The 22,389-nt window shown below is 39.0% G+C and overlaps 1 protein-coding gene and 1 long non-coding RNA gene across 3 annotated transcripts in view; both read right to left on the bottom strand.

The window, feature by feature from the left end:
* LRRK1 (leucine rich repeat kinase 1) overlaps positions 1–22,389 on the bottom strand; it is a 152,522-nt gene that overhangs the window by 106,522 nt on the left and 23,611 nt on the right. The window lies entirely within an intron of this gene.
* LOC306650535 lies at positions 908–8,888 on the bottom strand. Its single transcript, XR_013760954.1, has 2 exons — positions 8,731–8,888; positions 908–1,743 (listed from the first exon to the last, which is right to left on the bottom strand). It is a non-coding gene; the product is annotated as an uncharacterized lncRNA (long non-coding RNA).

Below are 22,389 nucleotides of genomic sequence, written 5' to 3' on the forward strand. Positions count from 1 at the left end.
GTGGTATATACACTCAATGGAATATTATTCGGTCATAAAGAGGAATAAAATTATGGCATTTGCAGGTAAATGGATGGAATTGAAGAATATCATGCTAAGTGAAATAAACCAATCTCAAAAAAACCAAAGGCCGAATGTTTTCTCTGGTAAGTGGATGATGATACATAATGGGGGTGGTGCATAGGGGGTAAGAGAAGAATGGAGGAATTTTGTATTACATAAAGGGAAATGAAGAGGGGAGGGGGTGGGGGAGGGAAAGATAGTGGACTAAGATATCATTATCCTATGTACATGTATGATTACACGAATGATGTGAATCTACATCATGTACAACCATAGAAACAAAAAGTTGTACCCCATTTGTGTATAATGAATCAAAATGCAGTCTGTAAAAATAAAAAAAAGAATGAGATTAGTTAAAACTAAGTGCCAATAGTATGTGCTAAATAATGTAATACCAGGTGTTAACACTGCTGTCACAAAATCATTTGATCCTTTGCTCAAGATGAAGACCAGAGTTATATAGTTTTCATTTCTGCTTGTTTGCATTCTAGACTTCTAGTCTTTTTTTCCTGAATTAAAAAATACTTACTGAAACCACATGTGTTTGCTAAAAAAAATGTTGTATTATATTAAAATACATATGTTTCTCTTTAAAAAAAAAAAAAAAAAGAAGGTAAATGACTTCTCTTGATGACATGGATGAATCCGGAGGACATTATATTGAGTGAAATGAAGCATGCACAGGAAGACAAATACCAGCTGATAGCGCTTATAAGTGGAATCTTAGTGTCCAAAGCAGAACCAGAGTAGAACCGTGCTTCTAGGGGCTGAAGGGTTGGGGAAATGGAGAGGTGTTGCCAAAGGGTGCCAACTTTCAGGTATGAGAAGTTCTGGAGATCTAATGTACAGTATGGTGCCTACAGTTAATAATCCCGAACTGTGTACTTCAATCTGCCTGGAGAGTAGATCTTAAGTGTTCTCACCCCCACACACATGTGAGTATACACACACACACACTCACACACACCCACAAAGGTAACTGGTGATGTGATATATGTGTTAATTAACTCGATTGTGGCAATTATTTGACGATCTAGGCATACATCAAATTAACATGCTGTACCCCATAAATAAATATGTATTTTTATTTGTTGATTATTTATCAATTAAGTTGGAAAAATAAATAAAAATGCTGTTTTGAGAGATCAGCTAAGGTTCGAATGAGTGACCTTAGAATTCATGGATTTTGTTAAAAGATCTTGCTTAAAAATATGGGAAGTGTCCAGTAATATTCCCAAGTAAGAGGTAAGCTTTATAGTTAACTTCATTTTTAAATCCTAGAGGCAACGTTCATAGTTAATTTTCTGGTTACTCACTGTAAAAATCCTTGATGAGAGCGATTTCGTGATGAAACCTGGATGTAACCAAAAGCCTGACAATTATTTGATATCCTCTCCAAGACAAGTGCGAGTGTGGAATGCTAATCGTCTCCCTGTGAAGGAAGAGTGGCCGGGCTGCTGTCAAGTCTGGAGAGCAGAGTCTTGAAGTGAAAAGCCGGCTAATTAGCAGCGTTTATGCGGTTGCAAGGCCATGTGGAAAGAGATACAATCAGACCCGATCCTCACATGATACGCTCATATAACTCCAAATGGATCAGAGATATGGATGCAAAAAATGATACTTTGTAAGTATTAAAAGAAAACATGGATGAATTCCCTTTTAACCTGGGAGTGTATAAACCTTTTTTTTTATTATTTATTTATTTATTTTTTTATTGTAAACAAATGGGATACATGTTGTTTCTCTGTTTGTACATGGCGTAAAGGCATACCATTTGTGTAATCATAAATTTACATAGAGTAATGTTGTTTGATTCATTCTGTTATTTTTTCCCTTCCCCCCACCCCTCCCACCCCTCTTTACCCTCTATACAGCACTTCCTTCCTCCATTCTTGCCCCCCTCCCTAACCCTAACTCTAACCCTAACACTAACCCTTCCCTCCCCCCCATTATGTGTCATCCTCCACTTATTAGCGATATCATTCGTCCTTTGGCATTTTGAGATTGGCTTATCTCACTTAGCATGATATTCTCTAATTTCATCCATTTGCCTGCAAATGCCATAATTTTATCATTCTTTATGGCTGAGTAATATTTCATTGTATATATATACCACAGTTTCTTTATCCACTCATCAATTGAAGGTCATCTAGGTTGGTTCCACAGTCTGGCTATTGTGAATTGAGCAGCTATGAACATTGATGTGGCTGTATCTCTGTAGTATGCCGATTTTAAGTCCTTTGGGTATAGGCCAAGGAGTGGGATAGCTGGGTCAAATGGAGGGTCCATTCCAAGTTTTCTAAGGAATCTCCACACTGCTTTCCAGAGTGGCTGCACTAATTTGCAGCCCCACCAGCAATGTATGAGTGTACCTTTTTCCCCACATCCTCGCCAACACCTGTTGTTGCTCGTATTCTTGATAATCGCCATTCTAATTGGGGTGAGATGGAATCTTAGGGTGGTTTTGATTTGCATTTCTCTTATTACTAGAGATGTTGAACATTTTTCCATATGTTTGTTGATTGCTTGTAGATCTTCTTCTGTGAAGTGTCTATTCATTTCCTTAGCCCATTTGTCCACTGGATTATTTGAATTCTTGGAGTAGAGTTTTTTGAGTTCTTTATAGATTCTGGAGATTAGTGCTCTATCTGAAGTATGATTGGCAAAGATATTCTCCCACTCTGTAGGCTCTTTCTTCGCATTGCTGATAGTTTCCTTTGCTGAGAGAAAGCTTTTTAATTTGAATCTATCCCAGTGGTTGATTCTAGCTTTTATTTCTTGTGCTACGGGAGTCCTGTTAAGGAAGTCTGATCCTAGACCAACAAGGTGAAGATTTGGACCTACTTTTTCTTCTACAATCTGCAGGGTCTCTGGTCTGATTCCGAGGTCCTTAATCCATTTTGAGTTTAGTTTCGTGCATGGTGAGAGATATGGTTTTAGTTTCATTCTGTTGTATATGGATTTCCAATTCTCCCAGCATCATTTGTTGAAGAGGCTATCGTTTCTCCATTGCATACTTTTGGCACCTTTGTCTAGTATGAGAAAATTGTATTTATTTGGGTTTGTGTCCGTGTCCTCTATTCTATACCATTGATCTACCTTTCTATTTTGGTACCAATACCATGCCGTTTTTGTTACTATTGCTTTGTAGTAGAGTTGAAGATCTGGTATTGCAATACCCCCTGTTTCACTCTTCCTGCTAAGGATTGCTTTAGCTATTCTGGGTTTCTTATTCTTCCACATGAATTTCATAATTGTTTGCTCTATTTCTATAAGGTACGTCATTGGGATTTTAATTGGAATTGCATTGAATCTGTATAGCACTTTAGGTAGTATGGCAATTTGGCAATATTAATTCTTCCTATCCAAGAACATGGAAGATCTTTCCATCTTCTAAGGTGTTCTTTAATTTCTTTCTTTAGTGTTGTATAGTTCTCATTGTAGAGGTCTTTCACCTCTTTTGTGAGATTGATTCCCAAATATTTTATTTTCTTCGAGGCTATTGTGAATGGGGTAGTTTTCCTAATTTCTCTTTCTGAAGATTCATCACTTATGTATAAAAATGCGTTGGATTTATGGGCATTGATCTTGTAACCTGCTACTTTACTGAATTCACTTATGAGTTCTAAGAGTTCTCTGGTGGAATTTCCAGGTTCCTCTAAATATATAATCATATTATCAGCGAACAGGGATAGTTTGAGTTCTTCTTTTCCAATTCGTATCCCTTTAATTTCTTTGGTTTGTCTAATTGCTCTGGCCAGAGTCTCCAGAACGATGTTGAATAGAAGTGGTGAAAGAGGGCATCCCTGCCTTTTTCCAGTTTTTAGGGGGAATGCTTTCAGTTTTTCACCATTTAGAATGATATTAGCCATGGGCTTCGCATAAATGGCCTTTACAATGTTAAGGAATGTTCCCACTATCCCTATTTTTTCTAGCGTTTTGAGCATGAAGGGGTGCTGTATTTTATCAAATGCTTTTTCTGCATCTATTGAAATAATCATGTGATTCTTGACTTTAAGTCTATTGATATGGTGAATTACGTTTATTGATTTCCTGATGTTGAACCAACCTTGCATCCCTGGGATGAAACCCACTTGATCATGGTGCACTATCTTTTTAATATGTTTTTGTATGCGATTTGCTAAAATTTTGTTGAGAATTTTTGCGTCGATGTTCATTAAGGATATTGGTCTGAAATTTTCTTTCCTTGATGAGTCTCTGTCTGGTTTAGGTATCAGTGAGATATTGGCTTCATAGAATGAGTTTGAGAGGGTTCCCTCCTCTTCTATTTTATGGAATACTTTGAGAAGTATTGGAATGAGCTCTTCTTTAAAGGTTTTGTAGAACTCGGCTGAGAACCCATCTGGTCCCGGACTTTTCTTTGTTGGTAGGCTTTTGATGACTTCTTCCATTTCAGTACTTGAAATTGGTCTATTTAAATTGTTTATGTCCTCCTCGTTCAGTTTAGGCAATTCATATGTCTCTAGAAACCTGTTGATGTCTTCGAAATTTTCTATTTTGTTGGAGTATAGATTTTCAAAATAGCTTCTAATTATGTTTTGTATTTCAATCCTGTCTGTTGTGATATTTCCTTGTTCATTCCGAATTTTAGTGATTTGGGTTTTCTCTCGTCTTCTCTTTGTTAGTGTGGCTAAAGGTTTATCAATTTTGTTTATTTTTTCGAAGAACCAACTATTTATTTTGTCAATTTTTTGTATTGTTTCTTTTGTTTCAATTTCATTGATTTCAGCTCTGAGTTTAGCTATTTCCTGTCTTCTACTACTTTTGGTGCTGTTCTGTTCTTCTTTTTCTAGGGCTTTGAGCTGTAGTGTTAGGTCGTTTATTTGTTGAGTTTTACTTCTTTTATTAAATGCGCTCCATGAAATAAATTTCCCTCTAAGTACTGCTTTCATAGTGTCCCAGAGATTTTGATATGATGTTTCTTTGTTCTCATTTACCTCTAAGAATTTTTTAATTTCCTTCCTAATATCTTCTGTTATCCATTCATCATATAATAGCATATTGTTTAATCTCCAGATGTTGGAATAGTTTCTGTGTTTTACTCTTTCATTTATTTCTAACTTCAATCCATTATGATCTGAGAGAATACATGGTAGTGTCTCTATCTTCTTGTATTTGCTAACATTAGCTTTGTGGCATAATATATTTTAGAGAAGGATCCATGTGCTGCTGAGAAGAAAGTGTATTCGCTCTTGGTTGGATGGTATATTCTATAAATGTCCATTAAGTCTAAATTATTGATTGTGTTATTGAGATCTATGGTTTCTTTGTTCAATTTTTGTTTGGAAGATCTATCCAGTGGTGAGAGAGGCGTGTTAAAATCACCTAGTATTATTGTGTTATGGTCTATTTGGTTTCTGAAATTGAGAAGGATTTGTTTGACATACATGGATGAGCCACTGTTTGGGGCATAGATGTTTATGATTGTTATATCTTGCTGATTTATGCTTCCCTTAAGCAGTATGAAATGACCTTCTTTATCCCTTCTGACTAACTTTGGCTTGAAGTCCACATTATCTGAAATGAGGATGGATACTCCAGCTGTTTTGCTGAGTCCATGTGCATGGTATGTTTTTCCCCATCCTTTCACCTTTAGTCTATGGGTATCTTTTTCTATGAGGTGAGTCTCTTGCAGGCAACATATTGTTGGATCTTTCTTTTTAATCCAATCTGCCAGTCTATGTCTTTTGATTGATGAATTCAGGCCATTAATATTCAGGGTTATTATAGAGATATGATTTGGTTTCCCGGTCATTTGGTTCATTTTTTAAATTTTATTTATTTATTTGTTTGACACAACTTGTTTCCTCCTTTATTTGACAATTCCTTTAGGATAATTTCTCCCTTTGCTGATTTGCTTCTTTGTTTTTCATCTCTTCCTCATGGAATATTTTGCTGAGAATGTTCTGTAATGCTGGCTTTCTTTTTGTAAATTCTTTTAGCTTTTGTTTATCATGGAAGGATTTTATTTCATCGTCAAAATTGAAGGTAAGTTTTGCTGGGTATAAGATTCTTGGTTGGCATCCATTTTCTTTCAGGGCTTGAAAAATGTTGTTCTAGGCCCTTCTAGCTTTTAGGGTCTGGATTGAAAAGTCTGCTGATATCCGTATTGGTTTCCCCCTGAATGTAATTTGGTTCTTTTCTCTCACAGCCTTTAAAATTCTGTCTTTATTTTGTATGTTAGGTATTTTCATTATAATGTGCCTTGGTGTGGGTCTGTTGTAATTTTGTATATTTGGAGTCCTATAAGCCTCTTGAACTTGATTTTCCATTTCGTTCTTCAGATTTGGGAAATTTTCTGATATTATTTCATTGAATAAATTGTTCATTCCTTTGGCTTGTTTCTCTAGGCCTTCCTCAATCCCAATAATTCTTAAATTTGGCCTTTTCATGATATCCCATAGTTCTTGTAGATTCTGTTCATGATTTCTTACCATCTCTGTTTGTTCAACTTTGTTTTCAAGGTTAAATATTTTGTCTTCAATGTCTGAGGTTCTGTCTTCCAGGTGTTCTATCCTATTGGATATGCTTTCTATGGAGTTCTTAATTTGGTTTATTGTTTCCTTCATGTCAAGGATTTCTGTTTGGTTTTTTTTCAATATCTCTAACTCTTTATTGAAATGATCTTTTGCTTCCTGGATTTGCTCTTTTAATTGTCGATTGGTGCGATCATTCAATGCTTGCATTTGCTTTTTCATCTCATCATTCAGTGCATGCATTTGCTCTTTCATCTCCTCGTTTGCTTCTCTGATCATTTTAATTATGTACATTCTAAACTCCTTTTCTGTCATTTCTTCTGCCATGCTGTCATTGGGTTTTATTGATGTAACATCTAGATTTGTTTGCAGCATTTTCTTTCCTTGTTTTCTCATATTGTTCAGGTATCAGTGGACCGCTGAGATATTGCAGATTTCCTTTATTGACTTACAATGTCCCTGAAGATTTCTATATATATCCCCTCTTAGCCTTCAGTAGGCTGAAGTCTTGGAGGAAGTTGATAATGCGGTGCTCCACAAGGAAGCTGCCTCTCTAGGAGTGGTGGCCTTCAGGTGGGGTATAATCCCTGCTAGTGGGCAGAGGTGTCTCCACTTGTTGACCAATGGTCATCCAAAGGGGACCTAGGCTGCGGGCTGAGGCAAGGCCTGTTTGGGCCTGAGTCTCTGGTTTTACCGTCCTTGTGGGGAAACCTCACCCAGCAGGGAAGACTCACCCAGTGGGGAGGTCTCGCTGGTCAGTTCCCTCCTAGAGGTTCCCCTCAATTTACAACTACCGCCTGGGCTGGGCTGCCTTCCTCTGCAAAGTTCCCAGGGGCCCGGCCCTACTTCCTGGGCCTGGGAGCCTCACCCTTCACAGATGAATCTCCTTAGGCTGCCCCTCCTCAGAGAATCTGCCCGCAGGCCTGGAACCTTCGCTCCGCCCTAAGCCTGTCTCTGTGCGGCTCTTCCACCAAGAAGCCTCCTAGATCCTGGGACCTTGCTCTGCACCTAATCGCCTGGCTATGCGGCCCCTCCTCTGAGCAGCCACTTGGGGCCCCGTACAATCGCTCTGAGTCCCAGAGACCCACCACATGCCTCTTCCTCCAGACAGCCGCCCAGTATTCCGGTGCGGTCACTAGGAGTCCAAGAAACTCACTGCGTGCCTCCTCCTCCCACCAATCACCCGTAGCCCTGGGCAATCAATCACTCCGAGTCGAAGTGACCCTTCCCGTTCCTCCTCCTTCTCCAGATAACCCCCCGGGTGTTCAGGAGCGGTCGCTCTGAGTGGCTCTGAATCCACGTGACCCGCTGCACGGGTCCTCTGGGCAACCACCCGGAGCTCTGGTGCGGCCACTCAAGACCAAGCGACCCACCACGCTTCTCCTCCAGGCAGCACCCCTGTGTTCAGGCGCTGTCACTTTAAGTCCAAACAACTCACCACTCGCCTTCTCCTCTGAGCAGCCGCCTGGAGCGCTAATGCAGTCACTGCGAGTCCACACGACCCGCCGCGCTCCTCCTCCTCCTCCTCCTCCTCCGGGCAGGCCCCAGTGTTCAGAAGTGATCTGAGTCCAAACAGCTCGCCACGCAGCCCCTCCTCTGGCAACCGCCTGTAGCTCTGGTGTAGTCACTCTGAATCCAAGCGGCCGCGCTCCTCTTCCTCCTCTTCGTCCTCAGGGCAGGCCCCGGGGTTCAGAAGTGGTCTGAGTCCAAACAGCTCACCGCGCAGCTTCTCCTCTGGCAACCGCCTGTACCTCTGGTGCAGTCACTCTGAATCCAAGCGGCCACGTTCCTCCTCCTCCTCCTCAGGTCAGGCCCCGGTGTCCTGAGCCCACACAGCTCTCCTCGCCACTCCTCCCCTGGGCAGCCGCCGGAGCCCCAGTGGTTGCTCCGAGTCCCAGCGCTGTGCCAAGCGGCTTCCTTTACGGCGCTCCCAGGTGTCTGAGTTCACTGCTCCAGCGGGGGGAGGGGCGTCTCGCCGGCAGCTCTACTTCACAAAGTTCCCTGCGTTCCGGGACCACCGTCCCATCCGGGACGCCTTCCCAACGGGTGAGAGTCACCCGGCTGCTTTGAGTTGGTCCCAAGTGTCTCAATATCTCCTCTTTTGAATCCTGAGTCCTGGAGCAACATGAAATGCAGCCACCCTCTAGGCCGCCATCTTGAAACCTCAAACCTTTGTTTTTTTAAACCTCTTAAATTACTTAAAACCCATTCACTTTTTCTATCTCTATGAAGAATGTCACTGGGATTTCTAAAAAAAAAAATTATTTTTACAGACTGCATTTTGATTCATTCTACACAAATGGGGTGTGACTCTTCATTTCTGTGGTTGCTCACACCATTCATGTAGTCACACATGTACGTAGGGTAATACTGTCTCATTCTCTCTTTCCATCCCCCCCGCCCCATTTTCCTCTACATCCTTCATCCTTCATTCTTCTCTCCCACCCTCCTCCCCCACCACCCCTTTGTTATGTAATCATTGGGATTTTAATAGGAGCCGTATTGTCTGTATAACGCTTCTGGTAGTATCGTCATTTTGACAATATTAATTCTGCCCATCCAAGAGCATGGGAGATTTTTCCATCTTCTAAGGTCCTCTTCAATTTCTTTCTTCAGTATTCTGTAGTTTTCATTGTAGAGATCTTTTACCTCTTTTGTTAGATTGGTTCCGAAGTATTTTATTTTATTTTTTTTGAAGCTGTTGTAAATGGGGTAGTTTTCCTAATTTCTCCTTCAATGGATTCATCACTGATGTATAGGAATGCATTAGATTTACGCATGTTGATTTTATATCTTGCCACGTTGCTGAATTCATTTATTAGTTCTAGAAGTTTTCTGATGGAAATTTTTTGATCCTCTGAGAATAGAATATTGTTGTTGGCAAATAGTGATCATTTGAGTTCTTCTTTTCCTATTCCAGTCCCATTAATATCTTTCTTCTAATTGCTCTGGCTAGAGTTTCCAGGACTATGTTGAATAGAAGTGGTGACAAAGGGAATCCTTGTCTTGTTCCAGTTTTTTGAAGGAATGTTTTCAATTTTTCTCCATTTAGAATGATGTTGGCCTTGGGTTTAGTATACATAGCTTTTACAATGTTGTGGTATGTTCCTACTATACCTAGTTTTCTAGTGCTTTGAACATTAAGGGGTGCTGTATTTTGTCAAATGCTTTTTCTGGATCTATTGGGATGATCATACAATTCTTTTCCTTAAGTCTACTGTTGTAATAAATTATATTTATTAATTTCCATATGTTGAACCAACCTTGCATCCCTGGGATGAACCCCACTTGATCATGGTACACTATCTTTTAAATATGTTTTTGTATGTGATTTGCCAGAATTTGATTGAGAATTTTTGCATCTATGTTCATCAGGGATATTGGTCTGAAATTTTCTTTCCTTGATATGTCTTTGGTTTTGGTATCAGGGTAATACTAGTCTCATAGAATGAGTTTGGAAGGGTTCCCTTCTTTTCTATTTCATGGAATAATTTGAGGAGTATTTGGTGTCAATTCTAAAATCCCAATGACATTCTTATAGAACTAGAAAAAGAAATCATGAAATTCATTTGAAAAAATAAGACTAGCCAAAGCAATTTTTAGCAAGAAAAGTGAAGCCAGAGGCATCACAATACCAGACCTTAAACTATACCACAGAGCCATAGTAACAAAAACAGCATGGTATTGGAACCAAAACAGACATGCAGACCAATGGTACAGAATAGAAGACACAGAAATAAATCCACATAAATTCAGTTATCTCATACTAGACAAAGGCACTAAAAAGATTCATTGGAGAAAAGATAGCCTGTTCAACAAATGGTGTTGGGAAAACTGGAAATCCATATGTAACAAAATGAAATTAAACCACTACCTCTCACCCTGCACAAAACTCAAGTCAAAGTGAATCAAAGACTTAGGCACCAGAACAGAGACCCTGTACCTAATAGAATAAAAAGTAGGCCCAAATTTTTACCATGTCAGCTTAGGATCTGATTTTCTTAATAAGACTCCTAAAGTGCAAGAGGTAAAATCGAGAATCAATAAAGGGGATGGATTCAAACTAAAAGTTTCTTCTCAGCAAAGGAAACAATCAATAACAGGAAGAGATAGCCTACAGAGAGAAAATCTTTACCACATGCACCTCAGATACAGCATTATATAAAGAACTCATAATAGAATGAGACAAACATCATTACCCAATGTACATGCATGATTACACAAATGGTGTGTCTCTACTTCATGTACAACCAGAGAAACGCAAGTCGTACCCCATTTGTGTACAATGAATCAAAACAAAAAAAAAAAACTCAAGAAACTCAACACCAAAAATCCAAATAATCAATAAGTGGGCTAAGGAACTGAACAGACACTTCACAGAAGAAGAAATATGAATGGTCAACAAACATATGAAAAAGTGTTCAACATCTCTAGCAATTTAGAGAAATGCAAATTAAAACTACTCTAAGATTTCATCTTACTCCAATCAGAATGGCAATTATCAAAATACAAGCAACAATGAATGCTGTTGAGAATGTGGCAAAGAAAGTACACTCATACTTTGCTGGTGGGAATGCAAATTGGTGCAACCATTATGGAAAGCAGTATGGAGATTTCTTAGAAAACTTGGAATGGAACCACCAGTTGATCCAGCTATCCCACTCCTCAGTTTATACCCAAGGAACTTAAAATCCCCATACTACAGTGATGCAGTCACATCAATGTTTATAGCAGCTCAATTCACAAGAGCAAACCTAGATGCCTTTTGAAAGATGAATAGATAAAGAAAATGTGGTATATATACACAATGGAATATTACTAAAGAATCCTTTAATTTAAAGAAGGATTAAATTATGGCCTTTGAAAGTAAATGGATGGAGCTGAAGAATACCAAGTTAAGTGAAATAAACCAATCCCCAAAACCAAAGTCCAAATATTCTCTCTGATATACGGATGCTACTTCACAATAAGGAGGGGGTGCTAGGGAAAAATAAAGGTTCTTTGGATTAGCCAGAGGGGAGTGAAGGTAGGGGAGGGCAAATGAGGTCAGGAAGGATAGTAGAATGAATCTGACATTATTATCCTATGTACATATATGATTACTTAACCGGTATGATTCTATATCATATACAACCAGAAGAATGAGAAGTTATACTCCATTTATGCATGATGTGTCAAAATGTATTCTACTGTCATGTGTAACTAATTAGAACAAATAAAAATATTATGTAAAAAAATAAATAAGTTAAAAAAACCCCATTCACAAGAAAATATTGGCCAATTTTTAATGTGGTCAGATTAAAAGTATACACTTCAAAAACCACTTAAAAGTGTACAGTAGGTTTTGGTGTATTTACAGAGTTATCTGATCATCACACTCTGATGTTAAAACATCCTCATCACCCCGCAAAGACGCCCCAGACCCGTTTGCAATCACTCCCATTGCCTCCCTCCCGGCCCCTGACATTCACTTACCTAATTTCTGTCTCTGTAGATCTGCCTATTCCAGAGAGTTCGTGTGAACTGAATCGTACAGTATGTGGCTTTTATGACTAGTTTTTTTCACTTGCATGTTTTCAACGTTATCCGTGTTGTCCCAGGTACCAGTACTTCATTGTTTTATTGATTGATTGATTGTGAAGCTAGGGATGGAACCCAGGGCCTTGCCCATGCTAGGCAGATGCTCTATCACAGAACTACACCCCCAGCCCCATTCCTTATTATTGCTGCATAATAGTCCACTGTATGGATACATCAGACTTGTTTATCTATTCATCAGTTGATGGATGCTTGTTTTTTTCCACCTTTTGATCATTACGAATAAGGCTTCTAAAATAATTTGGGGTTTTTCTGTGAGCATGTGTTCAACTGTCTAGAGCATATACCTAGAAGTGGAATTGCTGGGTCATATGGTAACTCTATGTTTAAATTTTTGAGGAACTACTTGCCAAACCATTTTCCAAACCAGCTGTACCATATGCTTCCACCTGCTGCCACGACCTGTGTGGCTGTTAATTTAGAAACGGGAGAGGGGTAATGGGAGATTAAGGAAATCACATAAACATTTAGAGAGAAAAGTGGGATCAGGTGGGAAACTGAACTCTGACTGAGAACAGTGACCCAGAGCTGGCTCCACATGCTTATTATATAGGTTATTTGTGAGAAAGTTTCTGGAAAGCAGGCAGGTGTGAAGGTCACAGCCTGGATGAGACATTATGGTTATCTTGCTATGTTCAGAATCCTCTATCCCTAGGAGTTAGTGTCAGAGACACCAAGGGCTGGCATTGCCATAGCAACTAGGAAATGTTAACCTTGTACAGGAGAATATTAAACTGTACTTTTGTACAGGGGAACCCCAGCGCAAGTGCACCACAACCATGTGGTAATCAGACACCTTGACTGACATCACTGCTTCCTGCAACCTGCAATGTAGGAGGGTTCCAATCTCTCCACATTGTCATCACTTGTTACTGTTTTTTTTTTTTTTATGTTATTCTAGTGGGTGTGAAATGCAATCTCATTATGGTTTTGATTTGCATTTCCCGGATGACTAATGATTTCAAGCATCTTTTTATGTACTTATTGGATATTTTTATTTCTTCTTTAGACAAATGTCTATTTAGATCCTCTGATCATTTTAAAATTGGGTTGGCTTTTTGTTGTTGAGTTGCAAGAGGTCTTTACATAATGTGGATATGAGGCCTTTGTTAGATATCTGATTTGCAAATATTTTTTCCTGTCATTTCACTTTCTTGATGATGTCTTTTCAAACATAAAAAGTTTTAATTGATGAAGTCCAGTTCACCTATTTTTCTTTTCATCATTTGTGTTTTTGGTAACATATCTAAGAAACTATTGCCTAATACAAGGTCATGAGATTTAATTTTGTTTTCTTCTAAGAGTTTTATAGTTTTCTCCTTTACATTTAGTTCTATGTCCATTTTGAGTTAATTTTTGTACATTGTGCTATGGTTTGGATATGGTTTGTATGTCACTGTGGTTGAAGGCTTGGTCCACAGGGGGGTGATACCAGGAGATAATGGAACCTTTGGGAGGTGGGGCCTAGTGGGAGGTCCCTAGGTCATGGGCCCTGTGTTCTTAGAAGGCAGTTCTCCATGCAACCCCTTGGGAGTTCTTGCAAGAGAACTGCTGTAATAGCCTGACTGGCCCCACCCAGCTCTCTCAGCTCCTGGTTCTACAGGTAATCACTTTCTCCCTCATGTGGCTATTGCCATTCACCATGATGGGATGCAGCCAAGAATAAGCTGATGCCAGTACCAGGCTTTTAAACCTCTAAAACTGAGCTAAATCAACCTCTTCTTCCTAAGTAGCCTGCTTCAGGTATCTCAACATAGTGACTCAAAGTTGACTAATACATGCGAGTCTAACTTCATTCTTTTGCGTGGGGCTATTCCATTGTCTCAACACCATATGTTGAAAAGATGAATCTTTCCTCATTGAATTGTCTTGATATCCTTGTCAAAAATCATTAGACCACAGATATGTGGGTTCCTTTCTGGACTCTTAATTCTGTTCCATTGATCTTTATGTCTATCCTTATGCTGCTTTCTGGTTCCACATAATCTTGATTATGTAGCAGGGTAGTACATTTTGAAATCAAGCAGTGTGAGTCCCAACTTCGTTCTTTTTCAAGATTGTTATGGCTATTCTGGGTCTCTGGCATTTCCTATGATTTTTTAGGATAAGTTTGACAATAGCAGTAGAAATTTCCACTAGGATTTTGATCAGAACTACATTGGTTGGATCTGTAGGTCAAATTGTTATCATAATATTACTTAAGTCTTCCAATCCATGAAAATGGATCATTTTCCCATTTATTTATGTCTTCCTTGTCTTCTTTCAACAATGTTTTATAGTTTTCAGTGTATAAACCTAATACTTTGTTATAATATTTCCAATTGTTTTATTCTTTTAGATGCTATTATAATTATTTTCCAATTTCATCTACAGGTTGTTCTTTGATAGTGTATATAACTGGAACTGATTTTTACATTTTGATCTTGTTTTCAGCAAACTTGCTGAATGGATTTATTAGTTCTAGTTGAAGTGTGTATGTGTGTGTGTGTGTGTGTGTGTGTGTGTGTGTGTGTGTGTACTGTTTATGGTATTCTATATACAATATCATGCATTTTCAAATAGAGACAGTTTTACTTCTTTCATTCCAATCTGGATGCACTTTCTTTTACATGACTGTTGCTGTGGCTAGAATATCTAGTACAATATTGAATAGGAGTAATGAGAATGGACATCCTCCTATCTTGCTCCTGATATTAGGGAAGAAGAATTTAATCTCTCACCACTAAGTTTGATGTTACTTGGCCATTTTTAATAGATGCAGTTTACTAGATTGAGTAAATTCCATTCCATTACTAGTTACTCAGTGTTTTTATCATTGAAGGGTGTTAAATATTATCAAATGCTTTTTCTATGTCTGCTGAGATGATTGCATTTTTTCTCCTTTATTAATACAATGTATTATGTTGATTGATGTTAAACTAAGCTTGCAACCTGGGACAAATTCTATTTGATTATGATGTATAATCCTTTTTTATGTTATTAGATTTGGTTTGTTAGTATTTTGTTGAGATTTTTGCATCTATATTTGTAAGAGATATGGGTCTATAGTTTTCTTGTATTGTCTTTGCCTGACTTTAGTGTCAGGGTACTGTTAGCCTCACAGATTGCGTTAGGAAGTAATCCCTCCTATTTTGGGGAGAGCTGGTGAAGTTGATATTAATTCTATTTTAAGCATATGATAGAATTCACAAGTCAAGGCATTTGGATCTAGCCTTTCTTTGTGGGGAGAGTTTTGATTACTAATTCAATCTCTACTTGTTAAAGTCTATTTGGATTTTCAGTCCTTTCTCAAGTCAGCTTGGTAGTTCACGTCTTTCTAGGGATTTATTCATTTCTTCTAGGTTATAGAGGGGTATATAGTTGTTCATTATATTCTCCTATCATCCTTTTTGAAATTTCTGTAAAGTTGGTAGTGATACTCCTCTTCATTCCTGTTCTTCTAATTTAAACTTTTTACCTTATTTTTCTTGGTCATTCCAATTGAAGAAGTGTCAATATTGTTGATTTTTTTCAAAGGACCAACTTTTGGTTTCACTGATTGTATTGTTTTTCTATTTTATTCACTTTTGCTCTAATCTTTGTAATATCCTTTTTTGTACTTGCTTTGAGGTGAGTCTTATTTTTATAGTTTCTTAAGGTGGACGATCAGGTTATTGATTTGAGCTTTCTTCTTTTTTTAACATAGGTGGTTACAGCTATCAATTTCCTTGTAAGCAATGCTTTAGCTGCATAACCCAAGTTTGGGGATACTGTGTTTTTGTTTTAATTAATCTCAAAATATACTCTAATTTGTGATTTGTTTGTTAAATCATTGGTTATTAAAAGTAAGTTATCAATTTCTGCATATTTGGTGAATTTCTCAAATTTCCTTCTGTTATTTGTTTCTAATTTCATTCCATTGTGGTTACAGAACATATTTTTGTATTATTTCAATCCTTTTAAAATTATTAAGGTTTGTTTTATGGTCAGACATAAAAATCTGAACACATGAGAAAAAAGATTATATCTCAGAACATACAGAGAAGATAAAAAAGACAAGTGGCAAATAGGAAAAAAAATTTGCAACTTATATTTCAAAGAGTTAATATCATGAAACAGACATGCTATCGTATTGCTGGAGGGAATGCAAAACGGTGAGACCTGTATGGAGGAGAATTTACCAACAGCTAGCAAAATTATGTCTGCATGTTTCCTCTTTGCCAACACTCTATGAGAAATTTATACAAAAAGACACATCAGCAAAATGCAAAATGATGTCTACACCAGGCTATTCAATGCAGAATCATGCAGGACAATCAACTCAGCTGTAGAGAAGTGGCTAAACAGAATCTGGGGTGTCCTTAGGGCAGAGGACTATGTGGTGGTAAGAAGGAATGGGAAGAGTTCTACCTCTAGGGATTCCTGTCCAGGATGTGATTCCCAGTGCAGATCCCATCACCTGCACCCAGGGCACACATCCTTGCCCTGCCTGGCCCTGGGACTGGGGCCTGCACCACAGCCTGGGGTTGGGAAGACTGAGGCTCAGTGGAGAATAAATGTGAAGCCTGAACTCCACCTCTCAAGTTGCAGCTGGGTCCAGGGTTGTAGCGCAGTCCTATCTTAGTTCTTTGTGCTTTGCTTGGTTCTGACCATGAGTTGACACTTGTTGGTGCTACAGAAAGGCAGGAGCTATCCAAGAGAGAGGCTGCTCCCTCCTCCCTGCCAGCCATGCCCAGGGGTCACGCTGCCAGTAACTTCCTGATGCCCTTGTGAAAGCTCAGTGTGTCCATGAGTCACATTTGAAAGGTGGGAACAAGCCCCTCTAGGAGATGTGGTGTCTTCACTGCCTCCCTCTCTCCCTCCCCTCCCCCTCCACTCCCAGGCAAAGGCAGGCAGGGTCCGGTGCTGGGGCTCAGAGGTCTGCACTGGGAAGGGCAGAAGCAGGGGTAGATAGACAGATGGAAACACACACAGACAAGACAGGCTGGATATAGAGACAGTACTTAGATCCTTTCTTGAGAAAATGGGATTCAACATTGTGGACAGACAGTATTCTGTGAACTTCTAGGGAAGAAAGGGCTAGGCAACAGAGTTCAGGACTTTGGGTGCTTTAAAGAGAACGCCCTGTGGGCAGCTTCCATAAATGTTTAGTTGCTTGATTTTAGGATTCCAGGCCGGAATTTCCTTTGAGTGCGTCACCAGGCTCAGGATGTCATGGGGCGGCTCGCGTTTCCCTGGATCTCACATAAGTATTCATTTCCCCTCCTCTCCTTTTTAAAGAAGTGGATTATAATGTAACTTCCGCAACTTTTCCCACTTAGAAATTCTTCCCTTTTGGACCTTGGGCTCTAACAGGTTCCTTTCTGCAGTCCTCACTAATGGACCTTATAGCCAGTTCCGGTTCTCTGTCATTCCCTGCTGGGCTGCCTCAGCGGCTCTGTGAACTGCATTTGCACTTCTGCTCACCAGTGGAAGAAGCAGCGGAGATAATTAAAAAAATATATATATTGTCAATTTTCTTTCACAAGGACATACCAGTTAGAGCTTTACTTATTAACTCTATTAGTTAAAAAAAGATTTATGAAAATGTTAAATTAGATAATATCAAATTTTCTTGTTTTCGTTTTTGTTCTTTTTTCCAATCTGTAAAGCAAAACAACATATCTCACAGTGGGTTTTTTGAACCCAGGGGCTCTTAACCACTAAGCCACATCCCAGCCCTTTTAAAAATATTTTCTTTTGAGACAGGATCTTGCTAAGTTGCTTAGGGCCTCACTAAGTTGCTGAGGCTGGCTTTGAACTTGCCATCCTCTTGCCTCAGCCTCCCCCGCCACCAGGATTACAGGGTGCATCACTGCACCCAGCTTCATGATGGGTTCAGATTAGCCTTTCTTTCCACAAAGATAGCACACGTCATACTTTTATGTTTATTGATCATTTCTATTTTTTTTCTAGGAACTACTTCTTTTTTTCCTTTCATTTAAAAATTGGAATGCTCTTTTTCTCAATGATTTGCCAGTGCTCTCTGTAGATGAGGGAGTCAGCTCCTCATGGTGTACGTAGAAAATAGCTTTTGGTTCCTATTTGACAGTTGAGAGGAGTTTTGCTACAAAACACTTCTAGTTGGTATGTTGTCACATTTATTAATCTCCTTTATGATGTCTGGACCTTCCTCACTCCAAAACTGGCTTAATCCTTATCACTTTCCTAGAGTTTTATTAGTGGTAATTTTGATTTTTATATATTTGATTAGTCTGAATTTATTTTGGTGTGGAAGTGAGAAAACATGCTTTTCTATGCTACTACCAAACTCAGTAAGAAAAATTGATGTGAATTTTGGCCTATTTTTGAGTTACTTTTCTATTCTTTTATTTTCTCTCTCCTTTCCTGGCTAGTCCCCAACTTCACTCATTACTGTAGTGTTGCAATAAATCTTAACCCTTCTCTCAACTCAACCCCTCCCCACTTGATTTTTTTCAGGTTATTACCTTAGGTTTATATTTCTTGGTAAAATTAATATGTTTTTCATGTGCCCCCAAGAAATTCTGTTTGCATTTTAATTGCTACTGTATTGCATTATAGAACTAATTTGTGGAAAATTGATGATACTCAGAATTGACAATATTTAGAGCATCAATAATACTCAAGTCTTTCTATGCAAGAAGACATGCCATTTTATTTACTTAGAGGTTCTTCACATCCAGAGTTTAAGGTTTTCTTCAAGTAGGCTCTATCTGTTTATCTACCCAAGATATATTTTCTTGGACATATTCATTTAGTAAATATGGGGGGAAAACATCATTTTTTCTTATAGCCCCTTGAACAGTTAAAGTTTTCATTTCAGTTGTCTGTGTTCTTAAGTGGATCTTGATAGGGCATTTAGTCATGTATTAGCAAGGTACAGTGGCAGTGCTGAATCCCCAGACATTAATAAGAAAGCACTGAAGAAAGGGTTTTATAAAAAGGTAACTGTAACAGAGTTTTTACACAGGGGAGGCCAGCTGAGCCTCACTCGCCATCAGAGCAAAGCACATGGAAACTGCACTGAAGGCTGACAGGCAGCTCAGAGCTGAGCACCTGCTTAGCATGCCCATGGCAGTTGGTTGATTCCTAGCACCAAAACAAACATACAAAACAAAACAAAACAAAAAATACCCCCCCAAAAGTAAAAGAAACCCCCCAAATTGGTAACAAATGCTATTGTCAGGCCTATGGAGAAATAAGCCAAGCACACATATTGACAGGGCTGAAGTTAAACAGGAAAAACCCTCCCAAAGGGCAATTTAGTAATATCTGGCATATTTTTAGATGCATGTGCCCTTTGACCCATCACTTTGGGAATTTATTATGCAAATATGCTTATGTACATGTGAAAAGATAGGTGGTATTTTCATAGCAAATATTAGAAGTAGTCCAATTCCCATTAAGAGAAGAGCGTGTATATTAAATGCAGCACACCTACACCATAAAACATTATGTCGTTGTCAAAAAGAACATCAATGATACCTGTTAGGTACATACATGTGAAAGAAACAGGAGGTCCAGAGTAGTGCTCATGATCAGCTACTTTTGTATCAAAGATAAGGAAAATAAGAACTCATATTTGTTTTGCTTGTGCACTTATAAAGAAATTCTGGAAGGAAATAATTAAGAATTGTAGATTGATACTCATGGTTTTTGAATCATGTGACTGTATTGCATAGTCAAACAACTAACAGTTTAAAATATAGCCAGGAGCTGTAGAAGGACATTTCAGTCTACAGTGGTGGTCCTGTGAGATTATAATGGAGCTGCAACACTGCTACCACCTAGCGACACTGTAGCCAGTACAAGCATCCTAGTGCATGGCTTTACTCATGTCTGTGGTGCTGCTGGTGTAAGCGGTCTACTGAGCTGCCAGCCATATGAGTACCACTCTCACCATGATGCACAGTACATACTTGATAGTAATAAAAAAAGATTATGTTACTTGTGTATGGGTTTATTACATTACCCTTTCATCATTATTTTAGAGCATACTCCTCTTTATTAAAAAAAAGTCGACTGTAGAACAGTGTACTGTGCTACCCTGGCAGCAGCCTCATACATCTCACGTTACTGCATCTCTTGATTGTACCATTTCTTCTTGTACTTGATTTAATCTTGTGTTATTTTGCTTCTTGTGGTGCTGACACACACACACACACACACACACACGCCACATCCCATACAGTCTAGGTGTGTAGCCGGCTCTGCCATGTAGCTTTGTGTAAGTGCACTCTGTGATGTTTGCCCAACAATGAAGTCATCTAACATGCATTTATCAGGACATGTCCTAGCTGTACAGGGAATCGTAGCTGAGTTGGCGAAGAACACATGCGGCCCTTCACTCTTCTTTTTCCTTCGCCTATCTTTGGCAGAGATACACACCCTCAAGTTCAAAGGACAGAGATTGACTTCAGGGGATTTGTTTCAAAGCTGGACAGTTATCTACCTTCCGAAGCCAAAGGCAAGCATTACGCAGAGGCAGAAGTCAAGTCTGGGGTCTTCCGTACCTGTCAGAATTCCAGGCTGATGCAGTTTAGGTGTGGGTTTGAGATGAACAATGGGTGACTGTGATGCGGCCTCGGAAAGGTTCAGGCCAACGCCAAAAGCCATTCTCATGAAAGATAGCACTTAGCAGAAGTGAACGCCTGCCTTCCCCTACTGTGACCCAGGACACAGATCCCAAGGATATCTGTAGTCTGCAGCAGTCGTCAACACTGCTTGGGTGCTGGCTTTCAGTGTGTGGCAGGCTGGACTGAACCAGCGCTGCTCTGTGTGGCCACATCACAGTGATTTTTCCTGCATGGGAAAGCCCACTGCTGTGGTACATATTTCTTTAGTACAAATGCTGGCTAGACAACAATAGGCCTCTCTCTCTTTTTTACATGACTGATATTCTGGTTATTAAAGCTAAGCACTCCATGATTCTTCAGTAACCACAAACATCCCAAGAATGCTTGGGTTCCACTACCAAGACCCTGCGTCGCCAAATCCTGACTCACTGCCTCCCTTCATGATTTCTCTCTGACTTGTGTTCAAGGCACTATGAATGGCTTGAGGCTGAATATTTAAAAGCTATCAGCCCTTGCAAACAAAATGATCAAAAAAGGCCAAGGACTGAGGGAGGAACTAAGCTTATTTTTAGCTAAGAATAAAAAAAAAAAAAAAAAAAAAGGGAACAAGAGAAAAGGGACATTGTCTAAGGTTGACTTTAGAAAAAGAAGTTTCTGATAGCTTATCTTGGCAACTTCCTTAAGCTTCTGCTTGTTTATTTAAATTTGTAGAAATCTTTATGACAATAACAACAAAGAAAGAAATTGTTTGTTTTGCAGAAATTTTAGGGACAGAACATGGAAATATTATTTTGTAAAGGTGCTTAGCAAATATTCAAATGAAACCGATTAATTTACTTAATCCCCTCAGATACTAGCATTGTTCCCATTTATGGATAGAGAAGTGAGGTCCCCAGAGATTAAGTGGCTTGATCAAGGGTAAGTCCAGATTTGCAGCCCTTTGGCTTGGCTGCAGAATTCTGGCTCCAAAGCACTAAATTTTACTGCCTCTCTAAATCGGTTTTTACAAACAAGGACAGAAAGCAATCACTGAGCAAGTTGTTGCAACCAACTGAAGTAAGACAAAGAAATTAACTGTGTACTTAAAGAAACAGTGGCCATCTTGTCCCTATCTTAAGAAGGGTATATTAATTTACTTTGCAGTGACTATTTAGGACCAGCAGTGTCCATATAAAGTCCCAGTTTAGAACATACTAGGGAAGTGTGTGCATAATTTTATTGTCATGTCTGAGTTACTTCATAAAAACCCCAGGAAGAAATATTTCCTGACTTGTTCAAAAGGGATTGACTGCACAAATTGATTGATGGTTGGAGACTCTAAGTACTTGAGGTCTGGAAGGAACCGCCTCTGGCCAGTACACACTCCTGACCTGCTCACGGAAAGCAGAGAGCCCTACCACCCTCCAAGATTGCTGCCAATAACTAGAGGGGCTCCCTGCACAGCGTCAGCCTTGTTTACTCCATGAATTTTAGAACTTCAAGCTTTATCAGGTGTTTTAAACTTCCATAAGACATACAAGTTTTATAATTTGGAGGGAAAAACATTCTGAACATAAGCAAAGTTTTACTGTGTTGAAAACACTTTTCATTTAATGTTAACAAAATAATTTAATTGAAACAGTTAATTTTGATGATTCCATTTGAGGGATATCAAC

The sequence above is a fragment of the Sciurus vulgaris genome, assembly GCF_902686455.1.
Source record: "Sciurus vulgaris genome assembly, chromosome: 2".
Classification (NCBI taxonomy): Eukaryota; Metazoa; Chordata; class Mammalia; order Rodentia; family Sciuridae; genus Sciurus; species Sciurus vulgaris.